Below are 15,381 nucleotides of genomic sequence, written 5' to 3'. Positions count from 1 at the left end.
CTTTAAAGTTACCCACTAAGATTACTATTTATGGCTCATCTCGTCATTTGTATATGGCTTATATCATCACTTGTTGCTCGCTAACATATAAAGTAAGGAAGCTCTAAATTGTAGTTAACAAATTCTTAACTCTTTACTCTGCTTCTTTAAACAAAGACTTTGCAACTTCTCATTAGTAAAGTTTCTATAAATTCTGAAATATAAATACTTAGTAATATATGTCTGCTACCATAAATCTTAACTACTTCTTGGAAAATTTTTATGACCTGCCAAACAGTCCCTATTTTGGCATATTTAAGCAAATTCCCAAAATTAAACCCATTTAAAGCATTAAAACTTTAACAACCTTAACCCTTGCTGCAATGTTCATTATGACAGGTGTCTTGTAGAGAATAATTGAACTCCTCCTTCTACACATCTCTTGAACCACAAATATTTGGAATTACTTTGTTTTTGACATATCAATTTTGAGTTTCTTCTTAAATATGTGCTTATGTAAGAAATAAATATTTCATGACCATTCTTTTGCATTTACTTTTTGTTGAAGTGTCTAGTTTAAGAAACTCAATTATACTTTAGATATAAAAAAAGTTCTGTGCTCAATTTGGCAGCACATACCCTAAACCTGGAATGATACAGAGATGATGAGCATAGCTCCTTCGAAGGATGACACACAAATTCCTGAAGCGTTCAATATTTTTACAATGACAGACGCTGGAGGGAATGTGGCCAGAAGTAAACACTACTGAATTCTTGGTGAGAGTGTAAACTTGTCAACCCCTTTGAAAAGCAGAATGGAGGTTCTTCAAAAGATTCCACATAGAGATCCTCTATGACGCAGCAATCCTTCTTTTGGGCATTCACCCAAATGATCAGAAACAAGACCATACTAAAACTACAAGCACAACTATGTTTATTGCAGCATTATTTACCATAGGTAAGATATGGAACCAACCTGATGCCCCTCAGTACATGAATGGATCAAGAAAATGTGTGTGTGTGTGTGTGTGTGTGTGTGTGTGTGTGTGTGTGTGTGTGTGTGTGTGTGTAACTGTGACCCCTCTGTACAGTACTTTTACAACTAAAAACATATAAAAGTGTTCTGAGATGGAAGAGTTTATTCCCCCAATTTTATCCATATAATATTGTTAACAAAGCAGATTTTTAAATACTACTTAGAATGTGATATGTATTACAGAAACCATTACATGTAATGAGCAACCAGAAATAATGTTATCAATTGACTATGCACTGCTTCCAAGGAAGCCAGATGGATAATTTCTCATGCTCTAAATCAAACTGGTGATCTTATGTCTTGATAGTGTAAAAATATCAGGGACAGAATAATGAAGGAATTACAACTGAGGTGAAATCCATATGAAAATATACAAACCTGATAAAACCTATAAGTATCTGAGCAGTATATTGCGTTTTAAATCATTTACGCTACATTGTAAAGATAATGAAGACCTATTAGAATGAATTAACTTTTTGATATGCTATCGTAGCTCCTTAGAAGGATGAACTCTTTCCTCATTCTTGTAGAGGCTTCATCAGATGAGAGGAATTGTATTTTTTTGTTTGCTTCCTTCCATTTATTCTTCACTCTGAAATATGAGCTACATGATACTGAAATACACCAAGGAAAATTAAACACACAGGCTTTGGAAAGATCAATCAATGTAAAATAAATAAAATACGTATAACCTTCTAAAAGGTCTAAATTAATTAATTATATAATCTCAAGTGTAGACAGAAAATGATTTAAGCAATGTCATGTAATTGAAAAATGAAATTTTTTAGGAGATACTTAATTTTTTCCTTTCTACTACATTGAATTAATTATTGATTTTGTATAGAGAGATTAAAGATGAGATTAACAAGAAACTTGCTTAAAACTGGGCACAAATTCTGAATAGACATGTATTCCAAAATCCATGAAAATCGCCAGTGGGTTTACAAAGTTGTGTTTAATGCTACTTCTATGCTGGCTTAAGCTTTGGTAACAGAAGTCATTAGAGAAATGCAATTCAAAATTACTATGATACTCCTTCATAACTATTACAACTCTTATTTTAAAAAAATCAAAGGAACCAGTGGTGGTGGGAGTCAATTTGGCCTAGAAACCCTCTAAGGAGAGAGCAAGATGAGGCATTGGCTTAAGTGAGCTGCTCAATGTCTGCCATCCCCAAAAGAAAAACATTGGAGTGAAGCTCAAGGCCATAATGCCTTTGGGCTTGGGTCCTTCCCTTGACGATAGCATCTGCAAGTTGATCTGCCTGAGATTATACCTGAGGTGTGCCCCCAGGGGAGTGTGAACCCACTCTAATGGCTCCCCCCTTTGAATTAAAACTGCAGAAATCAATGTAACACCTCCAAACCACCAAAGGGAAATGGGCTCAAAAATAGAATTCCTCTTCAGGAAAACTTCATCCAGGCCTTTTTAGAACTGCAAAAATATTGCCCAATGGCTGTCTGTAATTGTAATAACTTCTTGGTGCATCCTGCCTTTTAGTAGGGCAAATAAGGCACACACTATCTTTAGGGACAGGCACCCATGGCAACAGCCAATTGATTTCCCCTAAAAGGCTATGAAGTTGGGTTAAGGTCAGAGAGGTTGGAATATCCAGCAAAGGCTTAAGGAGACTGTCCTGAGTCAAGGTAAGGTGGAACCAGAGCACCTTAAAAGGAGGTAACTTTTGAATCATATTGAGTGCTATGGTGAAGCCCCCCTTTCTTAATATGGTGCGAACCTGGGCCAGAAGGCCCTCCAGGTGTCCTAGGTCTTGGTGCCCCACGATTATATCATCCGGGTAGGCAAACACAAGGGAGGTATCTGAACCCAACACAGTCCCTAGAAGTGTGGCCAAGTATTGTTGGCAAAAGGCCAGGTTATTTGCCATTCCCTCTGGCAGCACCGTCCATTCAAACCTCCAATCAGGCAGGGAAAACTTAAGAGAAGGGATGGAGAAAGCAAACTTTTTGCAGTCATCCGGATGCAGGAGGATTGAAAAAAACAATCTTTAATATCAATCACACCGAGGTATATTCTGAAGGTATAGCAGGAGTCCAGGGCATACCTCTTAGGGATGCCTACTAGCTCCATCCATTCATTTACCTTTCATAGATCTTGGAGCATACACCTAGCCCCAGAGGCCTTTTGAATAACAAATATGGGTGTGTTCCAAGGACTCATAGAAGGGCATATGTACCCAAGGTTTATCTCCACCAGAAGGTGGAGGGCTACAAGTTTAGGTTTTATCAATGGCCACCACTCCACCCAGGTAGGGCTTCCTATCTAAATCAAACTTGGATCCACAATTCTTTTTCCAATGGTATCCCTTAGTGCCCCTGGGTCAGGATGTAGGGGGAGGTTAGGACCCCTCGGGCCAGTTGGCAGAGGATTGTTGTGAATAGTCCCTCTTAAAGTGCCTCTCCTGCCCACATTTAAAACAAGTCCCTCTCCCCGATGGTCTTGGGGTTCCTTGGCCCTGGGCTGCCAGTGCCTGAGTAATAGCCACAGTTATTGCAGATGTCTGAGCATGTAAAGCTAAAGCTTATGATTGGGACTGGTGCTGTTGCATTCCCACATCCTGTGAGGCCACCAGCCATCTTCTCAGAAAACACTCTCTCAATCCCATGCAGGCCATGTGGTGGTCTGCATTCATCTCTTCCCAGACCAGCAGCTTTACAAACTGATCTTGGAGGTTCCCTGCTGGCAGCTTGTGGTTAATACTCTGTTCAACTCCATCTACAAACTCAACTAGAGGCTCACCAGGTTTTTGTGTAACTCCTGCTATGAGGGACTCAGTGGGCCCATCATCCAGTTTGAACCATGTGGCAAGTCCTGCCTGCATCACCTGGTCACGGTATGGGCCAGGTATTGCGGCATGTTGGATGCCAGTGGAGTACCATTCCCCATCCCTTTTAACATGGTATAAGTAATAGGTATCACAGATTGAGCCTGCCAGTTATTCTCCACTCGCACTCTGCATTCCTCCTTAAAGAAAGCTCACCATTTAATAAACTGAGAACAAGTGAGGAAGGCTTTGGCCACATCCAGCCAGTCCTTGGGGACACATGGGTGATAAGCAATGTCCTGTAATAAAGTCTGGGCCCAAGGAGAGTTTGGACCATCCTCCACCACTGCCTTGTGGAGCTCTTTTAGATCTTTAGCTTCCCATGGATACCATTCCAAGGGCCAGATTTACCAGATACACTTGGGGAAGCAAATCCTGTGGCCCAGGGTCCGGGGTCCTGGGTGGCCCTTCCTTTCCAGGGTAGGCCTCCAATTAGGTTACTTCCCCACCCCTCAACCCCTCCATGGAAGGTTGGTAGGGGTCCGGGTCTTGCAGTTCCTTCTCACAGGTTGCGTAGGACGCTGTACCTCTCCCTCAATCGGGGAAATAGGGTGGGGACCTAGGACCATCCGGGGAACCTGAGTCAGAGGGGGTAACTTTCACCCTCATTTTGATTTCCACTGTGCATGTTTCAGTGCATTCTTGGATGAATTTTACCCATTCCTTTTCCTTCTCACTTCTCAAGTCCTCCTATATTCCTGCTAGGCCTAATGCTGCCTCTTCCTCTTACTTCTGTGAAATAGCATTACCCATACTAAGGGTTTCACTTACCCTGTGAGACTGCTTAGCCTCTGCCGGTATCTTTTCCTTTCAAGCCCCACGTTGGGTGACAGATGTTGGGTCTTCGTCCATCCCACAAAAGACGGATGGGGTCCAAATGAAAGGTAAGTGCGGCTGCTCCCCTGTTCCGCGGCCTCACTTAGCCAGGGAGACAAACAGACACAGCAGTTAGTCAAGTGAAGCAGGAAATTCATTTATTAACTCAGAGCAAGCTCTTTTTTAAAGCAAAAAAGACCAGGTGTGCATGGGAGGGGAGGAAGAGGAACCTTATCATGCACCTAAGCTTCCACAGGATGGTTAGTCATGGAATGCAAAGCAAATTGGGCTCTTCCCACACAACTCCCCCTCAGCGCCATCTTTACTGCCCATATGCTCCACAATCAAAGACCTCGGAGTCAAAGCTGACACTCTAAAAAATTCAAAGGATGAAATAAGTGAAACCCTAGGTCTCCTTGGCACAGGCCAAAATTTTCTTAAAAGAGACACAGAAACACAACAAATTAAAGAAAGTTTGGACAAATGGGATTGCATAGAATTGCAGAGCTTCTGCATGGCAAAGGACATAGCTAGCAAGATCACCAGAAAGCCCACAGATTGGGAGAAGATCTTCACTAAACATACAACGGACAAGGGTCTCATATCTACAATATACCTGGAACTAAGAAAATTAAATGCCCTAACAATAAATCGTCAAAGAAACAACTGCCCAATAAATAAGTGGGCTATAGACTAACAGAAGAACTTTGCTGAAGAAGAAAGAAGGATAGCCAATAGACACATGAAGAAATGCTCAACTTCCCTAACCATAAGAGAAATGCCAAACAACATTGTGATACCACCTCACTCCAATTAGAATGGCTATAATGAAGAACTCTAATAACAACAGATGCTAGAGGGGATGTGGACAGAAGGGAACCCTACTGCATTGTTGGTGGGAGTGTAAACTTGTTCAGCCACTTTGGATAGTAGTATGGAGGGTCCTCAAAAGACTCCACATAGTGCTCCCCTCTGACCCACCAATCCCACTTTTGGGCATTTACCCAAATGATCACAAACAAGAGCACACTAATGGTACCAGCAAAGCTATGTTTATTGCAGCATTGTTTACCATAGCTCTAAGATTTGGAACCAACCCAGATGTCCCACCATAGATGAATGGACCAAGAAAATGTGGTATATATACACAATGGAATTCTATGCCTTCATCAGAAAGAATGGCATTGCCCATTTATTAAGAAATGGAAAGACTTGGAAAAATTATATTAAGTGAAGTAAGCTGTGCCCAAACAAACATAGGTACCATGGTTTCCTTTATTTGCATAAACTAGTATGCCTGACACAAGCAGAAAAGGTCAGATAAGTTGATGGTAGGCGAAATAAACTCCAAGATAAGGAATCAAATGGTTTTTCTTTCTTGCAATTGTTTCTAACATACTTATGAGATGATTTCTTTGTTGCTTTGTATGTCCTTCCCCCACGGTAAAACCCCTGCTTTCATTGTATTTGAGGTTGATATAATTTGTGGAGGGCTAAGGCAAAAACAAAATGTTTAAATAGGGATACAGCTGGACCCATTGCAACAATAAGGTGTACAAGATGTTACATCAAAAAAAAACTTTACAACTTTGGCTGGGAGGTGGATTAGGAAGGAGGGTGATTTGAAGGGATTCGAAGGGGAAACAAAGGAGCAGGCAACAATGCTTGATAAGAAATATACTCATGAATGTTGAATGAAGACTGTGGAAATGAAGCTGGAGGTTGTCAATTTTTCGTATAGATAGCAGTTTAGTGTTCCAGTGAACAGTCTTAGCCTAGAGAATCACACCAAGTGTGCTATCACTGTACAGAGAGTTTGACCAGAGAGTAAAAATTGAGTCAATGAGACAGACCTGAGCACTTGCTTGCAGCTGTGCCAAGGCGGTGGTGGTGGCGGCCATAGCCACACTACCTAAACACAGAGAATCCGGGACAAAGGCACCAGACCCAGAGAGCTAGTGGATTCTACTCAACACCAGCAAGAAGTGACAAGGAGCAAATATCTTCATCCTGCAGATCACAGACTAAAGATGACCACGGAACCAACACTCCAGCGTGAGTAGAACCCTGACATCCTCACTCCTTCTCAGGAAGTAGAGGAGGGAAGTCCACCTCTCCCCACCCCCAGCAGCAGAGATCTCCATTTTTGATACTGACAGAGGCCTGGCTGAGGAGCTAGCAACAACTCAGGCCTTGGAAGAAAGCTGGAGTCATTTAGCAGGTCACAGGAACCTGACCTGACATTCCAGGCGTAGCTCCACCCAAGGGAAAGTCACAAAGCCCAAGCAGAGAATCCTCCGCCCCTACAGGTGTGGCTTTCTTCTGGGTAAACAGAGCCAGAGGCTGCCCCTCCCTACAGCAGCCTAGAAAAACAATTGAAATTCAGTATACATAAACCCTGAGAATGGCTGTAGGCTGGGCTTTGTGAGTATATCAGAAGCTATCCCCTCAGGGAAAAGCTACTGTTTGGTGAAAGGCCTCAACTCTACCCAGAACCTAGCCTCATCACACCATCTCCAAACTAGAAGAAACAGCCATCTCCTTCTTTGCCATCTCCTTCTTTTGTGATAATCAATCTCTCTCCCACTGAACTAGCAAGGAGGAGGATCACACAATCCTGGGTAAAGCAGAGCATTTTTCTGCCTGCTCAAACAAACTGACTTAAGTAACCAATCAAGACAGACCAGACAGTAACCACAAGCAGACCTGAGACTCCACAAAGAGATTCGTTAGGACACAAGGGAGATAAAAGATCTTCCCATGCACGCAGCCCCCCCCTCCCCAATCAAAGAACTCTTTTTTATACCTTTTTTAATTTTTAATTTTTAAAAATTTTAAAATTATATTTTAAAAATTGTTTTCTATTAATCTTTTTGTCCTCGCATAATTTTTATTTTAGGGGTGTGTGTGTGTGTGTGTGTGTGTGTGTGTGTGTGTGTGTGTGTGTGTGTGTGTGTCTGTGTGTCTGTGTGTGTCTGTGTGTCTGTGTGTGTCTGTGTGTGTTTTAATCTCTACTGAGTTTTTGGTCATTTTTTTCTTTTTTCTTTTTCTCTTCTTTTTTTTCTTTTTCATTTTTTTCGTCCCTTTCTTCTTTTTGGGTGACTGAATTTCTGTTTTGCTCATCCTCAGATACATACCTGTCATCGATTATTAGACTTTATCTCCCCTGTGTACATATTTAACCCAGAAATTTATTACTCAATTCAAAACCTCTTAGGCTTAAATTCTTTAAAAGTAGTATTATCTCCTTCTACCTATATAATTTTAAGAACTTTTATTTTTTAGCTTTTCTTCTCTCAATATCACTTCTTTACCCTTTCATAATTTTTGTGTTTCACTTTTTATATTTAAATTTTTGTTTTTCCATTTTCTCTTGTTTTTTTAAGTCTCTCAAATAATTCTGCCCAAGCTATTTCCCTCTCTGAAATTAGGACTTGTTCAAATACACTCTCTTTTTACCTACCACATCCCTCTAATCCTACTTTTCCCCACATTTCTCTCTAAATCTAATAACTTCTCGTTTGCAAAATTCTTCTTTTCTGTTCTTAACCCATTAGTACATAGTTGTTTGATGTTGAATAGATTGTATCTATTGAAGTATGGAGGTTCCTCTAATGACTTCACATTGAGCTCCCCCATGACCCAGCAATCCCAATTTTTGGCATTTACCCAAATGGTAACAAACAAGACCATACTAAAGCTACCAACATAACTGTTTATTGCAGCATTCTTTAAGAGAGCTATGATGTGGAACCAATCCAGATGCCCCTCCGCAGATGAATGGATTAAGAAAATGTGGTATATATACACAATGGAATTAATTCTATGCCTCCATCAGAAAGGATGACATTGACCCATTTGTTAAGAACTGGAAATACTTGGAAAAAAGTATATTAAGTGAAGAAAGCCAGGCCCAAAGAAACATAGGTCCCATGGTTTCCCTTATTTGCAATAACTAGTGTATGTCTGAAACAAGCAGAAAAGGTCAGATAAGTTGATTTTACGTGAAATGAACCCCAATATAGATATTCGTATTTTTTTCCTTCTTGCATTTGTTTCAAACATATTCATAAGATGATTGCTTTTTTGTGTTCTATGTCCCTCCCCCACGGTATAACCCCGGCTTTCATTGTATTTGATATTGATATAGTTTGTGGATGGGAAGGGCAAAAGCAAATAGGGATACCAGTGGACCCATTGCAGCAATGAGATGTACAAGTCGTTATGCTGAAATTCGAACTTTACAACTTCGGGCAGGTCGGGGAGGCGGTGGGGGGTGGTGGAAGATATGAAGGGAAGGGGAAACCAAGGAGGAAGCAATAATGCTTGATAAAAATGTACTCATTACATTTCCTCTGTAATTGTAACAACTCTGTATGGTATTTTCATGATAAAATTTTTTTTTAAAAGGATGTAAAATATTTTGATTTTAAAACATTATATATATATATGTATATGTATATATGTATATATATGAATATACATATATGTATATATATTCATTACCTTGCCCATGTAATAAAATCCCCTCTGTACGATATTTTCACAATAAATAAATTATCTGAAAAAAATTGTATCAGTCAATAGTGCATATAATTTTATTTTTCATTACAAACATAGAATGTAGTAAAAATTTTCTTAGCAATTACCCTGCACTAGGTTGTGGGCAGATTCTAATGGAAATAATATACTGTGTTTATGTAGAGAATTTGAGCATCCAAAATTTTAATATGCTTGTGGTCCTAAAACCAATACCTTGCTGATATTGTGTGACAAATACAACTTCCTATAAGTACAGAAGTTTTCCTTGTATCTTTTCAATTTATATTTTTATTGTAAAGTTCCTGTGCAGAGGGGTTACAGTTACGTAAGTAAGGTAATTAGTCCATTTCTTATTGAGCATTGTTACCCTCTCCTTTGTCTTTCCCCTACCATTCCGCCCCTTCATACCTCCCCAACATGTCGCTCCACCCCCCCCATAGAGTGTCTTGTATATTTCATTGTTACAATGTGGCAACCTGTGTCCTTTCCTTGTATCTTCAATGAAGAAATGCTGGCTTGATTTATGCTGATTCTACTGTTGTAGACACACCTAAAATCACTCGCCAAGTTCAGGAGTACAAAATGAAATGCATAGCAGAAACATTGGAACATTTCAGAGAAGATTAGCATGGCTCATGTACAAGGATGACAGACAAATTTCTGAAGCATTCCATACTTTTACAACAGATGCTGGAGGGGATGTGGCCACCAGGGAACCGTACTGCATTCTTGGTGGGAGTACAAAACTTGTTCAACCACTTTGGAAAGTAGTATGGAGGTTCCTCAAAAAACTCCACATAGAGCTCTCCTATGACCCAGCAATCCCACTTTGGGACATTTACCCAAATGATCACAAACAAGACCATACTAAAGCTACCAGCAAAACTATGTTTATTGCTGCATTCTTTAAGATAGCTAATATATGGAACCAACCCCAATACCTTAGCAGATGAATGGATCAAGAAAATGTGGTATATATACACAATGGAATTCTATGCCTCCATCAGAAAGAATAACGTTGCCCCATTTGTTAGTAACTGGAAAGTCTTGGAAAAACTTATATTAAGTGAAGTAAGCCACGTCCAAATTAACATTGGTCCCATGGTTTCCCTAATTTTCAATAACTAATATTTGTCTGGGTTAAGAAGAAAAGGTCAAAAGCTATCTGCATATGACCAGATAGGATGATGTTAAGGGACATGAACCCCAAGATAGGGACACAAGTGGTTTTTTCTTTCTTGCTATTGTTTATGGTTTATTGTTTATTGTATAATGTGCGATGTGAATTTTTGTTTCTTTATATGTTCCTCTCTCCTGCTATAACTCCTGTTTTCACTGTATTTGAAGTTGGTGCGCCTACATCTTCTATATACGCTCCTCTAATTTTTGGAGGGGAAAGAAAGAAAACAAAATGCTTAAATAGGGGTACAGGTTGACACATTGTAACCATGAGATACACAAGACACTATGTTGAAAAATGAACTTTACAATTTAGGTGGGGTAAGGGAGGAGGGTTGTGTACTTATGGAGCTGGGAGGGAAAGGATGGTAGGGGAAAAATAAAGGAGGTGGTAACAATTTTTTTTACCTTGCTCATTACCTTGCTCACGCAAATGTGACTCCTCTGTACATTATTTAGCTAATAACTAATATTATGAGGCAGACTGAAATGAGACTCCAGAGAAAGAGTCAGAAAGACTGATCAGAGAGACTAAAATTGGTCACACAAAGATTGGAAAATAGAATTCCTTGTAGAACATACAAATCATTGAAACCCTGCACATGTAAGGACAAGAGAGCAAAGTCCAGAAATGCACATTTTCTTAGAGGTCAGCTATTGAATTATCAATGGAAATATTTGTATTCTTAAATATTTGACCACATGTGAGAGAAGGCTGAAGAGAAATAAAATGCCATCACTCTGTTTGGACGTCCAATATCACACTAGGAAGTAATCAATCACTGATTTGTAATAAAAAGAGAAAACAATTATTCCAAATGAGGGTTTCATTTCTTTTCCTGTAACAGTTCTTGATTTAGATGCGAGCAATTACCATACAATTGATCCAGTACCACAGCTGAAATGATATTGACCGCAGTATTCCCACATGAAGGAAAAGAGAAAATTAACAGATATCTGAAGAAATGACTTGAGGATGAAATGTTCTAATAGTGATATCTGAGGTTTTGACACAGGTGAAGAAGTGGATTTTCTTTTCTAAAAAATCCCCATTTTTAGCCTGGTGCCAGTGGCTTACATCTGTAATCCTAGCTACTCAGGAAGCTGAGATCTGAGGACTGCTATTCAAAGCCAGCCTGGGCAGGAAAGTCTGTGAGACTCTTATGTCCAGTTAACCACCAGAAAACCAGAAGTGGCATTGTGGCTCAAGAAGTAGAGCACTCACCTTGAGTTGAAGAGCTCAGGGACAGTGTCCAAGCCCAAACTTCAAACCCCTCGACCAACAACAACAAAAAAATCTCCCTTTTCTTGGATTGCCTACATCTTTTCCTATCATTCAACAAAGAAGCCATTTTATCACCCACTAAATTTAAGTCCTAACCTAGCTACTGCTAATAGAATGATTTGGTATCTTTTTTTTTTTTCTGTCCATCATGCGACTTGAACTCTGGGCTTGGGCTCTGTCGTTGTCATCTACAAGACAAGGCGAGTGTTCTCCTGCTTGAGCCACAGTGCCACGTCCGGTTTTCTAGAAGTTTATTTGAGGCTCACAGACATTCCTGCCAACGCTGGCTTTGAACAGTGATTCTCAGATCTTAGTCCCCTGAGTAGCTCTGATTACTGGCCTGAGTCACCAGCACCCGGCATGTTTTGGTATCTTATGGCAAATGGTTCATATTTGGGGGGAAAAAAAAACAACTATGGTAACATTTTTTCCAGTACTTAAACTCTGGGCCTGGGCCCTGAACACGGTTATGCTGGTAGCTTTCATGTGAGCTTGTTGGATTACTGCCCATGAGGGGAATTACTGAGTCTTAAAAGAGATCTATGTTTAGTCTTTTCAGGAAACTCAGTACTGCATTCCACAGTGGTTGAACAAGTTTAATTTCCCACCAACAGTGTAATAGAGTTCCCAATTGGCTACATCCATGCCAGAATTTACTATTGTTAGTTTCTTGATAAACGCCATTCTAACTGGGACGAGGAATAATCTGTCTTGTTTACTTGTAGATTTGTGGGCACCTTCTAGCTACTATGAATGAATCCATGAAACCTATATTGCTCGGAGTCTGCATTCCTTTCTCTTTTCTCTTAGTATCATTTTCCCCAACCTTTCATTTTCCTTAAGACTAGTGAAAAGTCATCTTTTCAGATGAGTGAATAGAATTCCATTATGTGTGTGTGTGTGTGTGTGTGTGTGTGTGTGTGTGTGTGTGTGTGTGTGTGTGTGTGTGTTTGTAAGATGAATATAGGCCCATGAGTTCATTTCTAAGTCTTCTGTTTCATCTGTAATTTAGTAGTTCCATACTAAAGTTGAATTGTTTTCTCTACTGAATTGAAGAATATTGTTGGGATTTTGATGAGTATTGCATTTTCAATTTTTGGCGGTCAGTATTGCAGTTTTTGCCATGTTAATTTTTTTTCAGGCTTCATGATCATATGTATATTATGTTCAGAAAACACACATTGCAATTTTGAACAAACAGACGGAAAAGTGTCTGGCAGTAGTTCCAGAAAATTTACCCTCTTAGGCTGCAGGAAGCCTGTCTCCCCCTAGGCCTTTTACTATTATTATTACTACTAATTATTATTATTATTATCTTTAAGTAGTTGTTCAAAGCAGTTTATGAATACAACACATCTTGATTAATGTCACTGCTTTTTAAACTAGAAATATTCTTTTTTATTTAGTTACAAGAGTTTTCAGATTCAATTCTTTTTAAGAATCTTAACAACTAGGTTATGAATAGCCTTTTATAATTACCAAGTCTATTTTTGTCCTTGGCCTAGGCAAGTTCGACATAAGTCATCCAGCCCCCACCTCATCATTAGAGAATGAATGATATTTCCAAATGCCTGAGAAGTTTAGCATGCTTTTATTTTCTTACTTTTTAAAATGGGACTTGAACCAAGGACCAGGGCATTCTCCCTTTGCTTCTTCACTCAAGACTATAATTCTAACACTGGAGTTACACCTCCACTTATGCTTTCTGGTGGTTAACCAGAAATATGTTTCCTGAACTTTCCTGCCCCAGCTGGCTTCAAACTATGAGCCTCAGATCTCAGGCTTCTGAGTAGCTAAGATTATAGGCATGAACAACTGATGCTCAGCCTTAGTTTTGGTTTTTTTTTATTGTGATTAAGTGATTACATAATTTCCCAAATTTCAAACTATTGTGGGATCGTGATGCTCAGTTAAACTCACAAACACATTCTATCTTTCCTGGACCAAATTGTCTATCATGGTCTATAACATTTATGAGTTCTATGAGCTTTGCAATACAGTTATTTCTTCCACATTGGGTGGTATGTACATTTCTTTTGTTTTGCATAGCATCAGATGTTCCCTCTTTCTCATTTGTTCCCTCCCTCCCATTGCTGCCATTAAGTTGCTTAGTTCATTTTGGTCAATGTCCTGTGCAGCTAATTGGTCCCCTTGTTGTATGTTTTTCCCTGATTCCCTCTAGTTCTGTGTTGTCTTCCTGGATCCCCTCCAGTGTACATATATATACCATACATGTGATCAGCAGCATGGAGTTATTTACTTGTGATTCAACCAGATGAGTGGAAGCTCTCTGTTTCTTAAGTCCTGTTAATTTTGTCGTATCACTTAACATTGTGGATTTAACATCCACTTATCAGGGAGACCATGTACCATTTGTCTCTTTGATCTTGGCTTACCTCGCTCAACATGATTTCTTCTAACTCCATCCATTTCCATGCAAATGCCATTATTATTTTGTCCTTTCTAATGTCTGCATAATATTCCATTGTGTATAGATACCACAATTTTTGGATCCATTCATCTATGATGGGACATCTGGGTTTTTTCCATATCCTGGCTATTGTGAACAATGCTGCAATAAACATGGAGGTGCATGTGTCCTTGTATACTGGTTCCTGTTGTTCAGGATAGATGCCTAGAAGTGGTATGACTGGGTCCTATAGGAGGTCAATAATTAGCTTTTTGAGGAACCTCCAGACTGCTTTCCAAAGAGGTTGTATATGTGTACATTCCCACCAGCAGTGTAATAGGGTTCCTCTTTCTCTGTATCTCCTCCAGCATTTGTCGTTGGCTGACTTGTGGGCCATTCTGACTGGGGTAAGGTAGTATCTCAGGGTTGTCTTTATTTGCATTTCCTTCACAACCAGGGATGCTGAACATTTCCTCATGTGTTTCTTTGTCATTTTTATCTCCTCATCTGAGAAGTCTCTTTAGTTCCCTTGCCCATTTAGTAATTTATTTGTTAGTCTTGGGAGAGATCAGTTTCTTGAATTCCCTGTATATCCTGGATATTAACCCATTGTCTGTTATATTGCTGGTAAATATTTTATCTCAATTAGTTGGTTGTCTTTCTAGCACAGTTGTGATAGCTTTAGCTGTTCAGAAACTTTTTATTTTAAGGTAGTCCCATTTGAAGAGTCTCTCTCCAATTTGTTGTGACCCTGGGACTCTGTGCAGGAAGTTCCTTCCTGTGCCTATAAGTTCAAGTGTCCCTTTTACTCTGTCCTGCAGTAGTTTCACAGACTCAGGTTTGATGTTAAGGTCTTTAATACATTTTGAGTTGATGTTGGTGCATGGTGATAGGCTGGGGCCCAATTTTATTCTTCTGCATGTGGCCGCCCATTTTTCCCAGCACAAGTGGTTGAAGAGGCTGTGTTTCTTCCATTGTATGTCTTTTGTTCCTTTGTCAAATATCAGCTGACTGTAGGCATGTGTATTTATTTCTGGATCTTCTATTCTATTCTACTTGTCTTCGGGTTTTTTGTGCCAGTAACATGCAGTCTTTGTTATTATAATTCTATAGTAGTGTTTGAAGTTCGGCATGGATATCTCTCCCATGTTGTCTTTATTTCCTAGAACTGTTTTGGCTATTCTAGTTCTTTTGTTATTCCATATGAAATTTGAGACTGTTTTCTGTATTTCACAGATGTACATCTTTGGTATTTTAATAGGAATTGCATTGAATTTGTATATAAATTT

General features: G+C 39.5%; 2 non-coding genes across 2 annotated transcripts; both read left to right on the top strand.

Annotated features, from left to right (window-relative positions):
- The first annotated feature begins 595 nt into the window (after positions 1 to 595).
- On the top strand, positions 596 to 701 carry LOC138813090 (U6 spliceosomal RNA). Its single transcript, XR_011367721.1, has one exon. It is a non-coding gene; the product is annotated as a U6 spliceosomal RNA (small nuclear RNA).
- A 9,093-nt stretch (positions 702 to 9,794) lies between these two features.
- LOC138813091 (U6 spliceosomal RNA) lies at positions 9,795 to 9,898 on the top strand. The gene has a single exon (XR_011367722.1). It is a non-coding gene; the product is annotated as a U6 spliceosomal RNA (small nuclear RNA).
- Positions 9,899 to 15,381: the final 5,483 nt, after the last annotated feature.

This window comes from Dipodomys merriami, unplaced genomic scaffold, assembly GCF_024711535.1.
Source record: "Dipodomys merriami isolate MVZ:Mamm:240054 unplaced genomic scaffold, mDipMer1.0.p SCAF_583, whole genome shotgun sequence".
NCBI classification, from domain to species: domain Eukaryota; kingdom Metazoa; phylum Chordata; class Mammalia; order Rodentia; family Heteromyidae; genus Dipodomys; species Dipodomys merriami.
This window is presented reverse-complemented; position numbering and strand designations above follow the sequence as displayed.